The sequence below is a fragment of the Capsicum annuum genome, chromosome 11 (assembly GCF_002878395.1).
Source record: "Capsicum annuum cultivar UCD-10X-F1 chromosome 11, UCD10Xv1.1, whole genome shotgun sequence".
In the NCBI taxonomy this organism is placed as follows: Eukaryota; Viridiplantae; Streptophyta; class Magnoliopsida; order Solanales; family Solanaceae; genus Capsicum; species Capsicum annuum.
In genome coordinates this window covers 9723743-9746897 of record NC_061121.1, presented here as the reverse complement: position 1 = coordinate 9746897, position 23155 = coordinate 9723743, and the positions used below count along the sequence as shown (strand labels likewise).

The 23155-nt window shown below is 31.7% G+C and overlaps 1 pseudogene; it reads left to right on the top strand.

Annotated features, from left to right (window-relative positions):
• Window positions 1-23155, top strand: part of LOC124888774 — a 33864-nt pseudogene that overhangs the window by 6052 nt on the left and 4657 nt on the right.

Genomic DNA, 23155 nt, shown 5'->3' with positions numbered 1-23155 from the left:
TTCACCCGATTAGTTGTATAAGTTAAAGTATCGGTGTCATGACCTATTGTTAGTGAGATTAGAGCAAGAGGTTGGTGATAAGAAGTCATAAAGTTAGAAGTCGAGGGTGACTTTTATGTAAATAAATGTTTTAGTTGAATAACCGATGTTTGAGGATGATTTACCACTTTATAGTGATAGACTAATGTGGTAGCTAGTAGCATGTATGGATTGTATAGTAGTCTGTAGGAGACGTGTTTGACTCAGATTTTTATTTATATAGAGTAAGATATGTATTCTTAGATCATTGAATATTGTGTTTTTATTTTCTATCTCTTGTAATAGATAATCTTGTCATCATGGTATTTTTGAAAAATCAAAGTCTAGTAAAGCCGCGTGGGGCTCTTTCAATTCACTAGCATACTTGCTTTGTTGTTCATTTCATTTTCTTGTTCAAAATGCAAAAATCAAAGTATAGTGAAGCCATGTGAGGCCTATTTCGATTCATTAGCCACTTGTTGTTCAACTTGTTGTTCTTGTGTTGGTTGAATATATGTATAGTCGAATCTTTTCGCATAAGATTGAGTTGGTAATGAATTGATACGTCCTTGTGTGATAGTTTAGCAGAAGGTATAGAAGGAGTTATTAGTTAGGGTGAATTATTGTCTGCTTGAAGTATGAAAAATAGCTAGATGAGCCAGTAAGTTATAAACATAGACTCATGGTTGTTGCGGAATTTGAAGGTAGTCTAAATGTCTGCTTGGGTAAGTAAGTGTGATGTGAGAAAGCCGTATAAGTAGGTTAGATTGTTTGGGGTTATACTATAAGATTAAGGTTGACCCTGTCTATTATGTGACTTTACCCCCCCGACCTTTCTTTCGTTGATAGTTGTAAACTAGTACTACTTGTGAGAAGGTATGTAGTAGATTTTTGAGGTATTTGGGTAGAATATCCCAATTTGATGAACTAGTATTTTGTGTTGCATCCTTCCTTGGTGGTAAATGATTAATGCTAGACTATAGGCTTGAACAGTGTATGCAAGATCTTAAGTTTATTTGATTCGTGATAAAGTATGATGTTTTATGTATGATGTAGAAGTATGCGCAAAGTGATATGAGATTGCGGTATTCTTTTTACGGCTATTACATGTCGTGTATGGCTAGCAGTACCGTTGAGTTGGGAGATAGAGAAAGACTAGTTAGATGGTATATGGTGTTCTAAATAGTCGGGTTAAGGAGTTTTGATTGATAGTGTTGAGCCTTTTTATATGATCTTGATTCTCATGGTAAAGAGATATAAGTTTGGAGTTGCAATATTGGTAGGCTATGACAGAAGTAGTATGGTTCTTCAAAGGCTCAGTGATTTTCATGTTAAGTGTTAGAAGCTAATTTTGAGTTTTTGAAGATTGAACTTATAGAAATAAGAGTTAAAGCTCTGAGGGGCATACACTCCAAATATGGGGATACTCATGAAGACTCGAAGTTAGTAAGTTTTCAAGTATTATACTTTTAGGGCTATAGAAATATAGAATGTATCTCAAAAAGTAGTATTAGTAGTGGGTTTTCCACTTTCAAGTGTAGTCATTCGAGTGGAGTTCTATGATATACGTGTATTGTTGTTTTCCAGACCCAGAGTACAGTAAGTGTAGTTCAGTTTAGAGTCTAGTAAGGGATCTCCCGAACTTAATATAATGGATTAAGTCTAAGGGGGAGATAGTAGAACAAGTAACTAAGTTCGGCTCTTAGGTTATAGTAGAAATGCCAGCATGATTTAGAGCATCAGAAAGTGGGGGTGAGTCTAAAACCCATTCTTATCTCAACATTTTTCAGTTATCCCAATACCTACTCATTCCTTACATTTCAGTTCCATGATCATAGTATGCTTGTTTTAGATAAGGCCATAAGTGTGATGTAAGATCTGGGGCCAAGACTTTGATATATGTGATGGTTAGTGAAAATTTGTGTGTGTATGTTCTTGGGGTAGCGCGTGGGAGTTATATTGATAGTGAATTAGAGAATATGTGAAGTATGTCCTTATGGGTGTTTTCCTTGGAATTCATATGTGGTTATAAAGATAGGCTTGAATGATATGTTGATGTTTAAGTGGAGGAACGCAATATGCTCTAGTGAATCCACTGTAAGAGATCAGAGTTAGTTATTGAAGTGGTAAGGCATGATATGCTTAGGGCGTGATATATATATATATATATATATATATATAAGATTGAATCATATAGTTTTGACTAGTATCGTGGTATGACATGTTTTATTTTTTGATTTGAAGTTAGGCTTGATCATGGTGAGAGGACTTATATTACTTTAGGCATTAGTAGAAAGATTTATCAATGCCCATATAAGAACTCTAAGTTAAATCAAATGAGTATGGTATTTAAAGGGAATAATATAGTTAAGGGAGTATTCGAGAAGTGCGCTAAGCTTGAAAGTAAGAAGTTGCATTGCCAAAGGCCTGGTAATTCTATCCTAGTTTATGAGTTATATGTCTATATTCCATGCTATAGAGTAGTGTCATTGTTGTGATTCTTTAGTTGGGTGTCTTGTGTAACTCATGCCCAAGATTCTTTGCTCCCGAATACTACTAGAACTTATTTATAAAGAGTGTTGAAGAGATACTCCAGTTAAGTATAAGTTTCCAGTATAATTCAGCCAGTATAACCAGCAGTTCAGTTTAACAGGCAAACAAGTTATTGTGGTTTTCCACTTTTTCCACCTATTCCTACTATCCTAAGTCTCAGCCGTATGAATATCCTAAGATATAATCCATTCCATCCATGTAAGTTACGAATTCAGTTCAGTCTGAGCATCATGGTTCAGATTCAGTTATTTAGTCATGACTCAGTTCATAAGAGTTCAGCGCATAATCTCAATTTTACCAAGAATTTTAGCCTAGGCAGTGTAATACCCTGATACGATCTAAATCTAGTTGTCTCATGATTCGTACTTGCATAAGTTATCACTTCTCAATTCGATATGCATGATTGGATCATGAACACCTCAAGGGAATCCTAAATTCTCAGTATGAATCAGCTCTTTAAAGCAAGTAAGGGCAAGTCAGCTCAGAATTCAGTTTCATGATCGAAATTTAGATGTTTCAGATTAGTATATTCTTTCTTATAAGTTATATCATGTCCACATTATTCCATACCTTTAAGACTTCAACATTCCTACCTATCATTCGGGGATGAATGATCCCAAGGGGGAGATAATGTAACACCTTACATTTTGGGCTAGAATAAAAACCGTCGTTTCTATGCGTAGATGATCCAAAAGCCTTAAATCCTATGAAAATTTGGTATGTTAATCAACTATGTAGTGTGGGAACCTATTTAAGCATGAGTTGAGATCAAAGAGGTCCCCTAACTACGGATCAAGTTGAAAGCTTTCCTATCGTTCGAGTTTTAGTGAGCATCAAAACTTTGGTCAACTTCAATCAACCATAACTCTTTGTATATGACGAACTAAGTGTCGTACTATATATCAAATGAAATCTCTTTGAATTATCTTCCCAACGATACTAATTTCTCCAAAATTCGATACTTGAGAGAAAAGTTACAACTATTTTCGTGAGAGGCAGTAGGCCAGGGTGATAAGCGAGGCGGCCCCCTGCCTATTCGTGCCAGTGTAATTTCCTGCAGTCAAGATCCGCATCCAAGAGGGGTATTTTGGTCATTTTCCACACTTAAATAGCCCCAGTAACACGAGATTCAGCCTCTAATAACCAAATTATACCCTTATTCTCTCAAATTCTCTCAAGAACACTTCTTAGGGTTTCAACCGATAGATCGAAATATCTTAAGATTTCACCATGGGTTTTCAATAATTCTTCAAGATTCAGAATCTCCATTGCGAGGGCTACAAGATGCATCCCAAAGGCTAGAGTTTATTCAAAAGCTTCTAATTTAAGGTACGTGGGGTTTATCCTAAAAACTACATGGGCTTGAAACTATTAGAGCATAATTTTTAAGGATTTTATGCATGAATTTCAAAGGGGTTTTGGAATCTATGTTCTAAATTTTGTATTCCGAATATTTCAATGTTAATATTGTTTTGACCTTGTGGTCCTATCTCCTAAATTGATTTACATGTATACGTATATGTATGGAATTTCAGATTTATGATTGTTTGAGAGCATAAGTTACAAACTTCCTCTCTTGTACTGAATTAAAGCTTGTGGTTTTGTTGGAAAAGAGTTGAAATGCATGTTTTATGATTTGAAAAATGTTTTGTCACTGTCATAGTACTTGAGCATGATTTAGAATCATTGAGAGGGTGTTTCTTGATATAACTATGTTGATGTTAAAGAGAAAGAATTTGTATGAGAATGAGACTTTTAACATCACCACCTTTGTTTACTGAATCATTGATAAAGAGAATTGCTTGCATTGTTTTACATGAGTTTTAAAGAATGAGTTTACTGAAAGAATTGTTGATGTAGTGGTCTTGAATTCCATGATTTTGATAACAAAGATATAATAAACTAATAATGGCTCAGAGATATGACTTGCAAGTCAATGGTATGACGATACCATATGTTTGTATACCATAACAGAGTTAGAGTTTTCAGAGTATGTTTTTCAGAGAATGCATGTTCTAAAGAGATAAAAGTGGGCTTAAAGAGGGTTAGGTGGTTGCCTGAAGAAGGCTTAAGTTCAAGTGACTCGTAGCCAGAAATCGTGTTTTCCCGATACGGGTACATTATTTCCCCATGAGGGATTTTTCCGCTGGCCTGGTGCCCAGTGGCGTATAGAGCAGAGACTCCGACCCTTGAGGCAAACTTGGGTTGGGGTCTTGGCTGCCGAGTTAATGGAAAATCCCATATACCCCATGGGATAACAGAGTTGTAGGGTATACCACCTAGCGCAGAAGTAATGCAAAGAGTGTCTCAGCTTTCAGATGTTTTCACAAAGTCTTTTAAAATGCCCATGTGATTTCATACTATATGATATTCTTATGAACTATTTTAAATTGCTCTCATATATGTTGAATATAAATTATTATTTTTGATTTGCTCTGCTTACCAGTACATTTGTATTGACCCCCTTCGTCCTAGGGTTTATAGCTCAGATCAGAGGTCTTACTAGGCCGTAGAGTGTTCTTACAGTAGTGATGTGTGCAGTTGATGAACCTTCTTTATTTCAAAAGGCCTATTTCTTTCAGATTATGTTATCTATCTTGGTTTAGGTCCACTGGGGGCTCGTCCGACTTTCAGACAGTTATCATTTTCAGATGTAGTAGAGATTTTGCAGACGGTTTCCAGATGTTGTTAGATGGTTTTGGATTGTCTTTTTCTATTATTTAATTTATATCAGATTTATGGCCATGATTTTGTTTTGCTGAAATTTCCGCATTTTCTTATTTGTGTATGAATGGTGTATATAATTTCAAGTTAGAAGGGTATCCGGGCCTTCATGGTTCGGGATGTCCATCACGGTCAGGGCCTCAGCTCGGGTCGTGACAACTAATAAGAGAGAAAATCTCTCCTTAAATGAAAATCTTAAAAGACTACATTGTGGATGCTATTGTGCTATGGTATGAGAAAGGGAGTCTTCTATTTATAAATATCCTAAACCTTGCCTCCAAGAAAGAGGTTAGCCAAATATGGAAAAGAATTATATTTTTATTTCAAGAAAAGTAAAAGTAATTATGCTAACTTTTATTTTTCTTCTAAGAAAAAGTAAAACTTAAATATAGTAAGAAAATCAAGGCAAAAACCCTAACAAATCTCCCTTTTTTGGCTTGATTTTGTTCACTTGGCCTATCTTCTCTTCATATCACGTGCATGAACTTTGTTCTTGATATAATCTTCATAACTGCTTCTTACCATGGTTAAAAATAAGAGTTAAAATATCATGGTTAAAAATTAGTTTAACAGTAATATTTTATTTTTATTTTTGAAGATGCAGTAGCAGGAGTTTTGAAAATATGGTTGAAACTTGTTCTCCACATGTAGTTCGACAAAAATCTTCATTATCATCAAAATTGTTGCAGCTTGATTTTGAAACCGCTTTGAAACTGTTTAATCTCGACTCACCACACCATTGGACCATTGAACCATAAACTCTGATACCACTTGTTGGGTTCGAAATCGAGAGGCCTTCATGCGGAAGCTATTAGTTGCAAACCATTGTGGTGATAATTCAGAAGACACATAAAACAATATTAAAAGGCTTAATATTATTATATTCTTTGGCCAATTGGCCTACATATAAAACCTAATATTAAAATACATAAAACTAATAAGAGAGAAAATCTCCCCGTAAACGAAAATCTTAAAAGACTACATTGTGGATGCTATTGTGTTATGGCATAAGAAAGGGGGTCTTCTATTTATAGATGTCCAAAACCTTTCCTCCAAGAAAGAGGTTAGCCAAATATAGAAAAGAATTATATTTTTCTTTTAGAAAAAGTAAAAGTAATTATGGTAAATATAGTAAGAAAATCAGGGCAAAAATCCTAATATTATCAATATGTAAAACCTCCTTCTCTTCAATTTATAATCAAAACCAAGTTTTATGCAATAGTAAAGATGTTTGTAATATGCTTCTCAATATGGATTTGAACAATTAATAACATATGAACACAAGGGGATTTATAACAAGAGAGGGATTATGATTTTTTGTGCTCTCAATTCAAGTTTCAAACATCAAACCATATGCATCTTGTCCTAATTCATTTACTAAATTATCCTCTTCCGAATCTGAAGATTCAGATTTTGAATTATCTTCTATATCAAAACTTATTATTGAGTATATACTTTCTGTATCTGACATGTATTCGTCTACATTTAGTATTGCTTCTTGAAAGTCTTCTATTAATTGAGAATTTCTAGTTCTACTATTATTTCTTTTAGGACATACATTAGCTAGATGGTCTATGCTTCAACAAGTATAGCATTCTAATTTATTTTTATAGTTTCTATCATTTCTATATTTCCTAACATGTCTATCTCTATTTGACCATGGTTTTTTAGCTTTTGATTTTCTTAGGAAGTATTGTTTACGTCTATATGGTTTTTGGTTATATTTTTTCTTATGTCTTCTAGGTTTTTTCTAATTATTATCATAATTTTGGGTTGTGTACATAATAGATTTACAGAAGTTCATTTCATTTCTTTTTAATTGTTTTTGTATTTGTATATTTGTGCATTTTTCTGTTAGTATATCCATTATATGTTGTATTTTATGTCCTATAGTCCATTTTACATTTGGGCTAGCAACTACACCGTCTCTTTTGTACCATCTATCTTATATTTCTCTTCCTAAAGCTCCTGGTAACTTATTAAATAATTTTTTACCTAGTTCTTCACTAAAAGTGTTTCTGCTGACCGTGCAGTAAGAAAAATAGTCTTTTAAAAAATTCTTTATATATAACCAAAGTGAAATGCTTAGTTGTTCTAATTTTACTAAGGCTTCTTTTTTTAATGCTAATAATCCACTATTTGGGTCTTTTCCAGTTAATAAAATATGCATTTTATTTGTGAAATTATAAGGATTTGGACCCATGCTTAACAAAACCTGGAAGTCATATGGAAAATTAGTCTTAAAACTTTTCCATGTAGTTTTTGCAAATTCTCCTAAAAAAGTTTCTAAGTATTTATACATTGTTTCTGTATCAGTTTCTTTATAATGTCTTAAATAATCCACTGCTACTATTCCTTTCCATAAATCTAGTACTGTATCCCACATCTGTGGATCGTGTATTTTTGATAGATAGTAACAAATTTTGTGTAACAAATTTTTGAGTAACAAATTTTGTGTAACAAATTTTTCGTAATAAACTATATATTGAAAAAAATCCTACTCAGTACTTCTCTCTCTTATAGTTTCATCATGATTTTAATTCTTTTTAGCCTATTCCCCCCCCCCCCCTTGTTTTCTTACCCTGTTCATAGCTCTCTCTTAACCTATGTTCTTAATAACTTACTTCTTTAACCACACCCCGAAAACCTTCATCTGGCGACTAAAACTCATCCTTTCATCTATTTTGCAGACATAGCGGACTATCAAGGCCAGAATTCCTAGAAATTTATAGGTTAATCAATTGTTGTTATTAAGAAATTAAGAGGTTAGCCATATACTAAGGGTAATAAGTTTAGATTTACATAATGTACATAAAACATATACAAAAAGAAGTAAAAATATTTTTTAGTGGGGAAAATTTTAAGCATAAATAACAACTTACATGAAGTAACTTGGAGAGAGGTAGTTTTTTAAATGTTTTTAGTAAGTGTTCTGGTGCTATTTCTTTATTAAATATACAGCTTGTACATCCGGGGTTGACTAGTACTAAAGTTTCTATCTCTATGTCTTGGATGTTAATTTTAACTAATACTTTTATAGAAGAAAATTCTTTATCTTCATTACATATTAGGCTTTTTGAACCAGACTAGCTGTACCAATATCCGGTACAGTGGATTTCTGAGCATTCAAAGAGGAATGCACACCCTTCTCATCCATTTTTTGTGGAGATGGAGAACTCTATGTCTGAGTACTTATATTAGTCTTTCTTGTCTGATATTTACTAAGCTTTTCTTGTAGAGTCTGTATTTGCTCCATGAGTCGAGAGTTTTCCACAATAAGAGCCTCCTTATGAAGATTTAGTTTTTTTAAAGGCGTTGGTTATTGAGGACAATGGTCACAAAAAATTATTTTACCTGAATCCCTCTGGATATTGTGTTGGGGTGTCTGGTTAGGATTTTGTCTGAGGGCTGGTGATAAATAAAAATTAGGTCCAGGTGTACTCTTGCATAATCTAAAGCTTTGGAAAAATCATTAAAATCTTTGTAAAGAGGATTTTTACACCATTTATAAAGTCTATTACGTCTAACCAAGTCTGAAACATTCCATTTGTCTTACCATGTATAATTACATAATATTTGAATCTAGGGTTGCTTTTGTCTGATATATATTGACATAAAGCATTCATAGAAGCTAAAAAATGTTTGTGTTCTAGTTTATGGTGTGCTATCCAAAGATTATCTGCCAAACATCTTTGGGGTCTGTCTAAAATAAGTTCTGGTCTGAGTCTAAACGAATAATTACTAAGCGGATAAGAAATTAAATTGAAAGGTCCAAAATCTATTCTTTCCATTGGTTCTATGGAGTTTTGGAGTTCTATAGAGTTTTGGGGTCTAAATCTAACGTTTCCTAGCATTGTCTAATAGTAAATGTCTTGAGATGAGGAAGATGCTACTCCTTTGCCCTTGTCTGCTGTATGTTGACTAGTTGGTCGCATGCTAAAACAAACATTAGTTTTGGTTAAACCGGTTTTATTTTTAATTGTAACCTACTTAACTGATCTGCTTATTCATTTTCTTTACCTTTAATATATTCAAAAACAATATTTTTATATACCGATATAGTATCCATAAAATTTAGAGTGGACAACATTCACTTATCTAGAAGGGCATTTTGAATGGCTTCTTATGCCGTTTGGATTAAAAACAGCCCCCCTCATTTTTCAAAGAAAAATGGATGATATTTTTAGAGATTATAAAAATTTTGTATTAGTATATGTAGATGATATTTTAGTATTTAGTAAAGATATGCTGCTCTACAAACAATATTTATCTATGATTACCCTCTTCTTCTATCCACTTATTTAATCTTCTTACTCTTTGGAAAATAGGTAAATCTTGCATATAATTTTGTTATCCTAGTTGGTATGCCTTTTTATTAATACTCTTTTTAAGCCACCGTATTCCTTTACTATTATTTTCTAAGTCTCTATCAGAACTGCTTAACTCCCAATTTAAGTCACTTACTAATTCTTTACTTACTGTTCTAGGACTTTTGTATAACTTATATAATTTATTTACTTCTATTAATCTTTCTCTACACTCTTCTAATTTCTGTTTTCTAGAAATAATATTAGCTCTTTTGCTATATTCTCTCTATAAATAGAATTAACTACACCTTATATCTTGAAAAGCTCGATGTCTTTTCATACACTTGTCTAGATTTAAGCTGAATAACTAGTTTATATTCTAGTTGTCCTATTCTAGTGATTAAGTAACCTAGTCTATTATTATCTTCTTTTGTATAGCTAAGTCTCCTGTATTCTAAATACAATTCTTCTAATCTTTCCTTACTTTCTAACTATAAGCGAGTACTTAGTAATGGTCTGTTCATTAACTATGGTTCCCAAAACCTTCCCTCTTTGATACCAATATATATGATAAGGCGATGCAATATATTTCAATAAAATAATTTTTTGTTGTTGTTAAGAAATTAAGAGGTTAACCATATACTAACGGTAATAAGTTTAGATTTACATGATGTACATAAAACATATACATAAAGAAGTAAACATATTTTTTAGTGGGAAAAATTTTAAGCATAAATAAGAACTTACATGAAGTAACTTGGAGAGAGGTTTCCCTTTCGGGAACCCCTTAAAGACTTTGAAAAACTGAAAACTTTATTATTCCACACACGTTTATATTACAAGCTTTTGTTTACACAAAGAGGAGGATTTTGTTCAAAGGAAAATTTTATACATAAGAGAAAGGTGAAATGGTTGAGAGGTTAGCAGAGAGGTTTTTTTTTTTTATGATCTTCTTTTATTATCTATGTCTTGCTACTAAATTTTAGTCTTATATAGACCGAAGTAAGGAAAAAGGAATGGACTAGAAGCAAACTACGTGGCCTGGACAATATGGCCGACAGATAAGAATAAGATTCTTTAATAATGCAGGTCGGGTACACATTGGGCCCCATCGTCACATGTATTATTATTCCTCTTTTTCAGACGCGTGCTTCAACAGTTTTTCTTTCTTTTGGAAAGTAGTGATAAAGGAAGCACTCTGACACAGACTTGACTAATTACAAGACTCGAAATGGGCATACCCACATGGCACTCTTATCTTTACATCTTATCATAATACTTGAATCTTATTATTCCACATTTCTATCTTTTCTACCACTTGTCTTCTTCTATCTTTTTCTGGCTATGTATCCAAGTTGTGCAGGGCTATAATGTCGAAGCTCATTCCAGAGTCATCATCTTCATATGGATGTTGAGCATCTTGGAGAAGACTGTCTTCAAATTCATTGTTTTCTTCATCTGACGATCTTGGAATATTAATGTTTGTATTGTTCATATCTGGAACAAACCTATATGTGCTTGTACATGGCTTGTATTTACTATATATATGCTTATCTTGTTCTTGACTACTAAAGAATTTCTCTAATGTTTGTTTTACAATAGTCTCAATTTGTTTACTTTTCTTCTTTGCCATTAATGTCTTTTTTAAGGTACTAGTTCTAGGGGATTTTGATAAAGGTCCTGCTTCACCTTCACTTTTTTGGCAAAGTGACAGCCATTAACTGATTTGTATTGTCTTTACCGATTACCGTTTGAACCGGACTAGCTGTACCAATATTCGGTACAATGGATTTCTGAGCATTCAGAGGGGAATGCACACCCTTCTCATCCACTTTTTTTGGAGATCAAGAACTTATGTCTGAGTACTTGTATTAGTCTTTCTTGTCTTATATTTACTAATCTTGTCTTGTAGAGTCTGTATTTGCTCCATGAGTCGAGAGTTTTCCACAATAAGAGCCTCCTTCTGAAGATTTAGTCTTTTAAAGGCGTTAGTCATTGAGGAACAGTGGTCATAAAAAATTATTTTACCTGAATCCCTCTGGATATTGTATTGGGGTGTCTGGTTGGGATTTTGTCTGAGGGCTGGCGATAAATAAAAATTAGGTCCAAAGTTTCCTCTTGCATAATCTAAAGTTTCATAAAAATCATTAAAACCTTTGTAAAGAGGATTTTTTACACTATTTATAGAGTCTATTACTTCTAACCAAGTCTAAAAAGTTCCATTTGTCTTACCATGTATAATTACATAATATTTGAATATAGGCTTGCTCTTGTCTGATATATATTGATATAAAGCATTCATAGAAGCTAAAAAATGTTTGTGGTATGGTTTATGGTGTGCTATCCAAAGATTATCTGCCAAACATCTTTGGGGTCTGTCTAAAATATGTTCTGATCTGAGTCTGAACGAATAATTACTAAGTGGATAAGAAATTAAATTGAAAGGTCCAAAATCTATTCTTTCCATTGGTTCTATGGAGTTTTGAAGTTCTATAGAGTTTTGGGGTCTAAATCTAACGTTTTCTAGCATTGTCTAATAGTAAATGTCTTGAGATGAGGAAGATGCTACTACTTTGCCTTTTTCTGCTGTATATTGACTAGTTGGTCGCATGCTGAAACAAACATTAGTTTTGGTTAAAATGGTTTTGTTTTTAATTGTAACCTACTTAACTGATCTGCTAATTTATTTTCTTTACCTTTAATATATTCAAAAATAATATTTTTATATACCGATATAGTATCCATAAAATTTAACCATCTTCTTCTACTACTAGCTTTATCATTTATTTTTTTGACTAAACTTAACTATCACCTCACAATCTATTCTTACCAAAACTTCTTCTTTATTTAGAATATATAATTTAAAACTATTTAAACCATATACTATAGCTAATACTTCTAAGTCTATACTAAGCATATTTCCTTTTTCTTTATATTGTCCACTTTGGTATGCACAAATTCTCTCTTCATTCCTATCACTATATTTATTAGGTTTAGCTTTTAACACGGCTCCCCACCCTAATTGACTACCATCAGTTTGGACTATTAAGTAATAGGATTCTAGCGGGATTGTTAAAGCTGGAATGTTTTTAATCTTTTCTTTAATCTGTTGTACTAGTTTAGTGTCTTCTAAGTTGAAATGTTTCTGCCCTTTACTGTCTGTTTTAGCATATAAAGGTCCTGCTATTTTTCCTAAGTCTTGAATAAAATTTCTTGCGCAATTTACTAATCCTAAAATTTTTTGTAAGTCTTTAGTATTTTCTAATTTATCTGGCATTTCTAATACCTTTTTGGCTATATGAGGCTGGAGTTTAATCCTCCCATATCCTAGAGTTATTCCAAAAAAATTAATATGTGTTTTACATAATTTCATTTTCTTTTTGCTAATTATTATTCCGTGTTTAATAAATAGTCTAAATACTATTTGTAGATGTCCTAAATATTGTTGCATATCTTTACTAAATACTAAAATATCATCTACATATACTAATACAAATTTTTTATAATCTCTAAAAATATCATCCATGGTGGGGCTGTTTTTAATCCAAACGGCATAACAAGCCATTCAAAATGCCCTTCTGGACAAGTGAATGTTGTCCATTCTATGCTGTCTGGGTGCATCTTTACTTGCTAATATCCTGATTTATAGTTAAATTTACTATATTACTTTTTGCCTTGTATTCTATTAATTAATTCACTTTTATCTAGTAACTTATATGCGTCTGTCTTAGTGTTGTCATTTAGTCTCTTATAGTTTATTACCATACGAGCTTTTCCCCTTATTTGCTCACTACGATTTCTTACCATGAATGATGCTGATCTGTGTCTAGGTGTTGATCTTCTAATTACTTCTAATTTTAACAACTCTTTTATTTGTTTATCAAATTAATCTATATCTTCATTGTTAGCTTCTATAGATGCTGTTTTTATAGTATATTCTGGGTTAATTATGTCTAATTTGCACATTATTTCATTAGCATCCCAATGTGCTAAAGGTTTTTCTCCTATTATTTTCATTTTATCTAAAATATTTATTACTCTATCTAAATCTTTAGGACTATTTATCATACCCATTTTATTTATACCTTTTTGAAAACTATAAAATTGAGTCTCAACATTTATTAGTGTATAATCTTTTTCTATTTCTTCTATATATTCTAATCCTTCTGCACTAATTAGTGTGTAATTTTTTAATTCTTCAAACTTGTCTTCTAACTTTCTATTTTCTTTTAACAAGTTACTATTCTGGCATTAGTCATAACATTGGTCATTATTTGAGCATCCTTCCCAACACGGTTTAGAAGTTAACTCCTTTTTGTGTGTTTTTAGTTTTCTATATATTGTCGGTAATTTTATTGTTTGTACTGGAGTATAAGTTAGATTTTTAAATAGTATTATTCCATCTCTTGTTAAGAGACATCCTCCTCTATTTTGTATAATAAATTGTAATCTTATTACAAAGTCTGATCCTATATTTAAATCCCTTACTAATATTCTATTAACATTGTAAGTAGGCTTGTAGAATTCATTACAATTATTTAAGAAACTTATTTGTGCCTTTTCTATGTAATAATTATAGATATTATGCGATCCATCCATTTGCATTGCTGCTATGGGTTTTTTAAATATTTTTAGTAAGTGTTCTGGTGCTACTTCTTTATTAATTATATAGCTTGTACATCCAGGGTCGACTAGTGCTAAAGTTACTATCTCTATGTCTTGGATTTTAATTTTCACTAATACTTTTATAGTAGAAAATTCTTTATCTTCATTACATATTAGGCTATTGCCTTTATCTTCTATGTTCATAAGTTCTGCTTCCAATTTTTCTAAATGTACCATCTCTTGTGTATCTTCCTGTGCATTTATTTCTTCTCTAGTTATTTTGGCTTTCCCTTTTTCTAAGGTGGCTAATATTTGTTCTAGATTATTTACTCTGGCTTCTAAAGTTGCTATTCTTAAATTTATGATTTGGTTATTTGTATGTTTCTATTCGCTATTTGTTTCTGATTCTGTTTTTATCTTTAAAGTGTTTTCTATACAATTTACACAAGCTTCTAAATAAAATTTTCTACATTTAGCTCTGTTTTCTTTACTTGGGTACCAACTACCTATACGACATCTATTACTGTCTAAACCTTTGTATCTTTGAAATTCATGTATACATTCTTGAGTGACATTCATCAAGTTATTAATTATTAGATTAATTAAGTCTAGATCATTTATCTCTTGTCCTAATTCATTTACTAAATTATCCTCTTCCGAATCTGAAGAGTCAGATTTGGAATTATCTTCTGTATCAAAACCTATTATTGAGTATATACTTTCTGTATCTAACATGTATTCGTCTACATTTAGTAATGTTTCTTGAAAGTCTTCTATTAATTGAGAATTTCTAGTTCTACTATTATTTCTTTTAGGACCTACATTAGCTAGATGGTCTATGCTTCAACAAGTATAGCATTCTAATTTATTTTTATAGTTTCTATCATTTCTATATTTCCTAACATGTCTATCTCTATTTAACCATGGTTTTTTAGCTTTTGATTTTCTTAGGAAGTATCGTTTACGACTATATGGTGTTTGGTTATATTTTTTCTTATATCTTCTAGGTTTTTTCTAATTATTATCATAATTTTGGGTTGTGTACATAATAGATTTACAGAAGTTCATTTCATTTCTTTTTAATTGTTTTTGTATTTGTATATTTGTGCATTTTCTGTTAGTATATCCATTATATGTTGTATTCTATGTCCTATAGCCTATTTAACGTTCGGGCTAGCAACTACACCGTCTCTTTTGTACCATCTATCTTATATTTCTCTTCCTAAAGCGCCTGGTACTTTTTAAATAATTTTTTTTTTACCTAGTTCTTCATTAAAGGTGTTTCCGCTGACCGTACAGTCGTAAAAATAGTCTTTTAAAAAGTTCTTTATATATAACCAATGTGAAATGCTTAGTTGTTCTAATTTTACTAAGGCTTCTTTTTGTAATGCTAATAATCCACTATTTGGGTCTTTTCCAATTAATAAAATATGCATTTTATTTGTGAAATTATAAGGATTTGTACCCATACTTAACAGAACTTGGAAGTCATATGGGAAATTAGTCTTAAAACTTTCCCATGTAGCTTTTGCAGATTCTCCTAAAAAAGTTTCTAAGTATTTATACATTGTTTCTGTATCAGTTTCTGTATAATGTCTTAAATAATCCGCTGCTACTATTCCTTTCCATAAATCTATTACTGTATCCCACATCTGTGAATTGTATGCTGCTATATTTAGTATTTTACCTTTACTACCTCCTTCTTATAGTTTAATTGATTCTTCTATTGGCATTCTCTTACCTGCTGGTCTTATATTATCTCCTCTAAGTTTTGTATCTGGGTTTATCCTGACTGCTAGTCTACTAGGTACATTACCTGTACTGTAATCTATTGGTTGAGGATTCGAATTCGTTTGTTGAAATGGGCTAGCACTTGTTGAGCTATTTGTTTCTAATTATTCTAGTTCTTTATAACTCGTTACAGAACTTAATATGGATATTGTATCTCCATCTTTCCTTTCAGAAATTAATTCCTCATTTTTTCTATATCCTAGGTTATCATTTCTTTCTAAATAATTTTTGTAATGTTCTATACATTCTTTTATTTCCATTTCATTTTTCTGACATCCTTTACATTTAAAAGTTATATGTTTATATTCTTCCGCTAACATTTGAGCTTTTTCTATTACTATGTCTACTTCGTAGCCTTCTTGTAAAATTTCTACATTCATAAACTCCTGCTCTGTTTCTATAGTACTTTCTATTTCGGTGTCATCTAATTCCCTTCTAGTTGTATATCTATAATCCATAAATCTCACAGAGGTTTTACCTTTTTGTGTTGTATATAATAGATGATATTCTGGAGTGAAAGTTTTGGTTTATTAAACTTTTCTAAATTCTATTCGATACCTGCATACTCTTTTGGATTTATCTTTATTGGTTTTATTAATTTTATGCCTTTATTTTCCATTAATTCTACTACATCAGTAACTTTTAGTCTAAATTTTGTATTACTACTTAAGGCTAGTTTTCCTATAAATCCTATACACATTAGTAAATTATTACCACTGTTCATTTCTTCTATCCTTTGGTTTGGATTCCTATCTTAATATTTTTTTCAAACTCTTTTAATTAATTAAAAAGTCTGGACTAATATAAAATATTCTTCCATTATTTGTCATATCAACTTCAGTTAATCCTATTATTGATTTTTTAATATCTGACCATCTATCATCATATATTACTATTAATACCTTGGATCCTAAATTCTGTCTAGTTAGTCCTTTTATTCCTATAACTATTAATCCCATGTGCATTAACATCATTCTATGATTTCTTATTTGTTTTAACGAGTCGGTATTGACTAAATCTAAAATTGTAAAATTTTCTCCTATAGCTGATATCTGTTCTTCTCTATAATGTCTATAAAATTGATTATCTGTTGAGAAATACCTTGCATTATATAGTGTTTTAGAATTTAATAGTTTTAACTGGTGTTGTTGAAAAATCTGTAAATCCCTATCTACATCTATTATTTCATTTAGTTCTTGATTCTGTTCTATATTTGGTTGTCTTCTAAATATTCTAGATACTATATTATTATTTGCTAATCTATTTTCAGAAAAACTTATTCTTTGTCTTTCTTCTCTTTTTCTTTCGTTATCTTCGATGGTTCTCCGTCTATTTGATAGAAAGTCCATTTTTGAGATTTTCTAATTAGATTTTGTTTTTGTTGTCTAGGTGTTATTTCTATCCTTTTTAATTGATTAATTAGTTGGTCTATTTCAGTATTTTTTGGTTCTTGAACCTCTCTTGCTTTTATTATATTATCTATTTTAGCATGTAAATCTAATAATAATGCTATTATAGTATTATTTTGTTTTACAATTATTTTTTCTGACTGACCTACCGGAAGGTGTACAGAAAGTCCTTCTGGTTCGTTGTGAAAAGTTTTTGATGTGTCTAGGGCTTTCTTGTAATTTATATCTTCTGTATTCATGAAAGTGAAATTTCTTATTGTTGTTAATACTTTTAGCTCACTAATTTCTTTTGTTATGATTCCTATTTGTTCTAGTAGTTTTGTTATTAATTGAGTAGTTTCGATCTCTAATTCTTTGGGTTTTTCTATTATAGTTTTTATTAGCCTTTCAATTTCTATTTTTGTATGTATCTTTTCTAAATTGAATTTTTGATTTAAATACTGAATTTTTCAATCTATTTCTAACTCTTGTGATTTTAAATAATCTAAATTTTCTTCTATGCTTTCTAGTATCTTTTTCTGTTTAGTTTGAATAACTTTTGTTTCTTCTGAAAGTCTTATTATATTATTATCTTTTTCTTGAATTTTTTCGCTTGAATTTATTATTAAGTCTATTATAGTATTATATTGTTTATCTTCTGAATGTAATATGTGTTCTCCTTGATTAAAATTACACCTTATAGTAGTATTATCTTTTAACACTCTGTATTTCTTTTCAGGTTGGAATCTAAGATTTAAATATTCAAGGCGTTTAAGTGAAGCTATCTTGTTATCCTAGATGGTAATAAGTAATTGTAAGTTTGCTAACTTTATTACGATATCCTAGTCTACTATTAGAATATGTAATCTCTAGTTCCACTTCTTTTATATTTTTTATTAACCTTGTCTATTCTTTAATTAATGATTCTTTTAAATATTTTGATGTTATTTTAGCAATTTTATCTACTTCAGTATCTGTAAGGACTAGATTATCAACTTGTCTTATTTCGTCTTTTATCCAAAATAATCTCTCTTTTAGATCCTTTAATATCCTTTTAAGTTGATTTTTATAGTTTAATTCTCCATATAGGTGACGTCGTGTTTCTTTAATTTGTAAAACGTATTTAAGTGGCATACCCTATCCTAATGAAATTTTATTTACCTGTTGTAAATAGTAATTTATCCTATAACAAGTGTTTTCTATTCTTATGTTATTGAAATCTAATTCTTCATTAGAAATTCTAAGAAGTGTTTTTAAATATTTGACATCTACTTCGTCTATGTCTTCTTGAGTTTTATTTACCCTGTATTTTTTTGTATATTGTCTTTTAATTTTATTTCTTTTTCTCTTAATTTAGATCTATGATGACCCTCTTCTTCTATCCACTTATTTAATCTTCTTACTCTTTGGAAAATAGGTAAATCTTGCATTTAATTATGTTATCCTAGTTGGTATGTGTAACGCCCCAGAAAACGGGTCTCAGAGCGTCAAACGGTGCTTGAGACTACGAGTAGCCCCAAGCTAACCCTTTGAGCCCATTTTCATTCAGTTCAACACAAATCAACGGGGTTTCCATAAATAACCCTCAAATATCAATAGAGTAATCATCATCCAAGAATAAAAGAATTTCAGAAAGATAACAAAATACGATTTATTAATTAACTCCCAACATCTATACTAGTCTGATAAGCCTCTAAGAAAATCAATAAAACCAGCGAGCCATTGAGATGTGCCCCAACTGACTCATACTCAGTTATCAAACAGAAATAATTCCGTGAAATCAACATCAGACATCACGTCCTCGGAACATAAGGACTCACCATTATAGAGGATGTAGAACAGTGTGCCCGAAGAATCACTGTCGAACCTGAAACTGAGCACCTAAATCTACATTCTGAGAAAATGCAGCTCACATCCGAAGATGTAGGTCAGTACCATGGAAAGGAACCGAGTATATGGGGGTGTATGCAGTTTTATAAACATCATCATCATAAATATTTATAAGAAATATGCAGGATGTATGAAAGATTCACATAGCCCGAAGAAAATCATCATAATCATGAGAGGATGAAATAAGTATAATAACACATATGAGTCATCATATAATTTGTCAATCACTTTCCGTTCATCAAGAATATCAATTCTCATAATGTAAATATCATTTAAATCTTTTGAAAGAATAACTTTCACAATTCCACTTTCAAATCACTTCACCGTTCACCATAGACACAAGGAAACACACACAAACTGGGAGATCCTATAACCGACATAAACCATGTGAGCCACATGGAGTCTAATGTCCAACCCACGTTGGGGAGAGCCGTCATATCCTTGCCATCAGAGTTGGACTTCCAATATCAATCCAAAAACACTAGTGATCACTATATAAATCAGCCTCAGGCTCGCTCCTACGGGGGTACGTAGTTCTAGGGAAGTAAGGTCTCTTTATACCTCCCACTCGGTGCTAAAGATTTCTCCCGGACTTAGCTCAGATCATTTCAAAGATAATCCACAACAAAACAATTTCAGTAATATATAAATATACATCGGGAGCCATCATGCTTCCCACCTATCAAAATCAACCACGCTGTGGATTTCTTTCACACTCGAGTTCAAAACAACTCTATTAATAACAAAAGGTCAAATCATTCAAAATATCTCAAATATTTAACATCAACGTGCTTATAACACACTTTCTCAAAAAAACACAATTTTCAATTGGGATTCACGACTCAAATATCAAAATCATGATAAATATCGTTCAAGATTCATGCTTTATATCTCCACGCATGTAAATTCATCTTTCAAAATCATAAACATCAAGATTTCATAATAATCATCATAAGATATGGGTTCATGCTTCAAATTCGTAAAAATCAAATAAAAATCATGCCTTTGTAAAGAAAATTACTTTTGGGCACAATAACGAAACAGAGTTCTTGTTGAAAAACCCCACATACCTTAAATGATGAACTTTAGATCGATACTCATTTTTGAGATATTAATCATGCCTTTGAATGATGGTTCTTGGAGTTCTTGAACTAGGAACTTGGAATCTTGAATAAATTTGCAGAATTAAGTAGATCAACCATAACGTTTTACTCCGATATCCAAACTGGATGAAACCAATTTCATTAGAAAGAGAACTCTCATATATTTCCGTTGATATATAGTATCTTACCCAGATCATTGTGTACGAAGAGTTATGATTATTTGAAGTTGACCCAAAAATTCACTTTTGATAGGCTGAAGTAGATCGACCATAACTTTTTGCTCCGATAGACAAATTGAATGAAACCAATTTTATTGGAAAGAGGACTCGTAGAGATTTCCGTTGATATATAGTATATCACCCAGATGATTATGTACAAGTATTTATGATCGTTTAAAGTTGGAGCAAAAATACGCCAGGCCTCAGTACTTTTTCCTGCACGTTTTACTGTTCACTACTATTCACGGTTCGATCGGAATGTTCATAACTCGTCGCTCGGGTGTCCGTTTTGGATGATCCATATATCGTTGGAAATATTATTCGATACTCTACGCAATGGTGGCTCATAATATAAGACATTACACATGGAAAATTTATAATTAATTTTAGAAGATAGAAACCAACACGTTTACGCACAAAATTTGAACAAAAAATTTCCTAGGATATTACAGTATGCCTTTTTATTAATACGCTCGTTAAAACACCATATTCCTTTACTATTATTTTCTAAGTCTCTATCACAACCGCTTAACTCCCAATTTATGGCACTTACTAATTCTTTACTTACTGTTCTAGGAATTGTGTATACCTTATATAATTTATTTACTTCTACTAATATTTCTCTACACTCTTCTAATTTCTGTTTTCTAGAAATAATATTAGCTCCTTTGCTATATTCTCTATATAAATAGAAATAAATACACCTTATATCTTGGAAAGCTCGATGTCTTTTCATACACTTATCTAGATTTAAGCTGAATAACTAGTTTATATTCTAGTTGTCCTATTCTAGTGATTAAGTAATCTAGTCCATTATTATCTTCTTTTGTATAGCTAAGTCTCCTATATTCTAAATACAATTCTTCTAACATCATTGTATATATATGAACAAACATCAAGTTTATGGGGAAGGCCTCAAGACCAAAACTTTACTATCAAGAAAGATTCACAATGCATAATTGTAGTTAAAATTTCAATACACTTTCGTAAATCCATGATTTCTAAACATTTAAAAATGATTAAGATAATTTCACCATGCCCATGTAGTTTATAAAAACTCCACGTACCTTAGATTATTTAGTTTAAAGATTAGAACTCGAATCTTGGAACTCAAATCTTGATTTGTTCCTTGGAAATCTTGGACTTAAGGATTGATTTTTCCTGATTTCTTGTTCTTGGAGGAAACCCTAGTTTGATCTTATATTTGAGAGTGGAGAGGATTGATATGTGTTTAAAACTTATAATGGTTGATTAAATAACATTAATGGAGTAATTAAACTCGTGGAAAAGGTTTTTGGAGTGAGGGAAAGACCAAAATACCCTGAGGAAACCAAAAAAAATTGCAGAACTTCATCAGTTGACGGCCAAGGTTGATGGGACATCAATCAGGTAATAGGCCGTCACCTAGATCATCCATTTAGGGAAAGATTTTATCATTTTCTGCCCTAGGCTGACGATTAGGGCTGACGGGTCGTCACCTAGTTGATAGATCGTCAGCCTCGTCGTCATATTTTGACAGACAGACACTTCGAAGTAAAATGAGCATATATTTCTACTCCGATACCATATTTAGGTGAAACCAATTGTGCTGGAAATAACACTCGAGGACCTTTCATTTGATATATAGTAGAACCCCTAATTCGATATACACAAAAAGCTATGATCAATGTAATTTGACCCAAGTTTAGACGTTCATCAAAACATAATCGATAGAAGAGTTTCCAACTCGTTTTTGTGTTTCGGGATTTTTGTGACCTCAATTCATATTCAAAGGTATTTACACACAATAAGATTGATCATCACACATATATTAACAAAGAATCATTGGGTTTGGGCCTATACGCGTAGAAAAGACGGTTCAAACTTTAGCTCGAATTGTGCAGGGTGTTACATTAGTGATCCCATGCTGGGATCCATTTACTACACAGGCAATGTAAGATCTATCTGTTTAAAAAATATCCCTCTTCTGGAAAATCTTTCACTTTCGTATAGGGAATATTACTTGGGAACTAGAAATTGTAATATTGCCAAGTTTTTTGAGCCTTTCTCTGCGCTTGAGCACCTCCACTTGAATGACATGGTAAATGTTGCTTCATACCCTCATTATAATTAATGAATTTTCAATCACGGAACACCTTTTGGGCTTTGATTCATTTTGATTTTTTGGTATTTCTTCCTAGTCTTTTGCTGCAGGAGCAGGTGAAGTACCAACCAGGCTTTCCTATGATCTTTATTGTGTCAAACATCTCAGCATATCGAGTATATATCTGTCTGACTCAGATGAGGTTTCATGTGCTCTTTGCTTGATAAGAAGCTTCCCCAATTTACAATCTATGGAAATTAAGGTTCTCTTTTCTCACTTTTTATGATGTAGTGGCTTCTTATTTTCATGCTCCTTAAATCATCAATAAGCTTAGAAAGTGAGTTTTGTTTCATTTTTCCTTAGGTGGAGTCTGATGACAATGATATACCACCTCTCGAATCTCTTGAAGTGGAACGCTTCTCAGATGTGACATTTAATTACCTCAGGGAAGTTAAGCTAATGCAAACTAATGGCA